The 1,415-nt window shown below is 64.5% G+C and overlaps 1 protein-coding gene across 1 annotated transcript in view; it reads right to left on the reverse strand.

Annotated features, from left to right (window-relative positions):
* Positions 1-1,415, reverse strand: part of PIP5K1C (phosphatidylinositol-4-phosphate 5-kinase type 1 gamma) — a 28,604-nt gene that overhangs the window by 2,705 nt on the left and 24,484 nt on the right. The window lies entirely within an intron of this gene.

The raw sequence follows: 1,415 nt of genomic DNA on the forward strand, positions 1-1,415 counted from the left end.
GCGGGCGGGCGGGCGGCACGTGCAAGAGCAGGCGGAAGGCAGGGGCCAGGAGGTGCAAGAGAAAGAGGAGGAGGCAGAGGCGGGAGAGAACAGAGGAGAGCATAAAAGAGGCGGGTCCCCAAGAGGGCCAATCTCCCCAGCAAACCTGCCCCCAACCTAGGATGGCTCTGGGTGCAGCAGGGACAGCAAGGTGATGGCAGGGGACACGCAGGGAGGCAGTTAGTTCAGATGGGGGACAGAGGAGGTAGGCAACGGGCTTGCTTTGACAGCCCCCTCATTTCGGCTGGACCCAGGGGCACAGGGTAGCCCCCCATGAGAATCAGCACTCGTCCTTAGGAATGGGCTGGTCCCGGAGACGCCACCTCAGTGGTTGTGGGGTTCGACCATTTTCTAGCTGCCTGGGAGCCTATGAGTGTGCACTTGTGGAAGTAGTGACAGGCCTGGAGGGGCCAGGACTTGCCCTCCCTCTTAGGGGTGGCAGACAAGGGCCACCACGCCCAGCCATGGGGTACTGAGCAGCCTGGGCCTGACTCAAGGTAGGAAGGGGACACATGCCCCGTCCCCTGCTCTTCTGGTCACCTCCCCATCACTGCACAAGGGCCACCACTGCCCAGCCTTCCTGCCCTTCGAAGCCCAGGCAACCGCAGACCACCACACCGGCCAGCCTCCCCTTGAGGTACAAAGCCAGAGTCTGGACCCACCCATGGCCAAGTGCAGGCAGTACAACGGCCCCCAACCCACCATGCCCAGAACTAGCACAGCCCTCCTCGTCCACTTACCCCCACCTGGCCGAGTGGCCAGCCACATCCTCCCTTCTTCCCCTGCCTCCTGTGATCGGCCCCAGCAGAGACCCTCCTGTGATACACCCCCAGAGGAGACTCTCCTGTGATACACCCCCAGAGGAGACTCTCCTGTGACCGCCGCCCCCCAGCAGAGACCTGCAGGTTCCCAGCTGGCCCAGTTTCTTCAGCCCTTTGCTGAGTGGTCCCACCCATCACACCCTCTCCTTGGCCCTCTGCTGGCATGTGGGGCGGCCTCTGCCTGCCCCTGGAGTCTATGGCCTGCCCCACCCCTCCCTGTTGCTGGCTGGCGGGGAGCAGCTGCACAGTCCTTCTGCAGGAGGCCCTCACTCTGGTCACCAGTACCAGAGCCTCAGCGGATCCGGCTGTGGAGGGTGGGACAGTGACCCCCAGGAGTAGGTGGTAGCTGGGTGCCGTGCAGTCGCCCCCGTTCCAGCCCCAAGCTCCCCGGGCTGCCCTCTTTGTAGGAGCAGGTGACCAGGCCTCTCTCCCTCGGGGCAGCTGAGCCAGTTCCAATGGTCCAACCTCCCTAGAGGCCGAGCCAGGGCTTCCCCAGGAGGCCACCAGGGCAGGGCGACTGCTGGGAACCTCTTCTGGAAGGGCAGCCTGCCCCAC

Source organism: Echinops telfairi, unplaced genomic scaffold, assembly GCF_000313985.2.
Source record: "Echinops telfairi isolate 266 unplaced genomic scaffold, ASM31398v2 ScPeMD7_7459;HRSCAF=8497, whole genome shotgun sequence".
Classification (NCBI taxonomy): domain Eukaryota; kingdom Metazoa; phylum Chordata; class Mammalia; order Afrosoricida; family Tenrecidae; genus Echinops; species Echinops telfairi.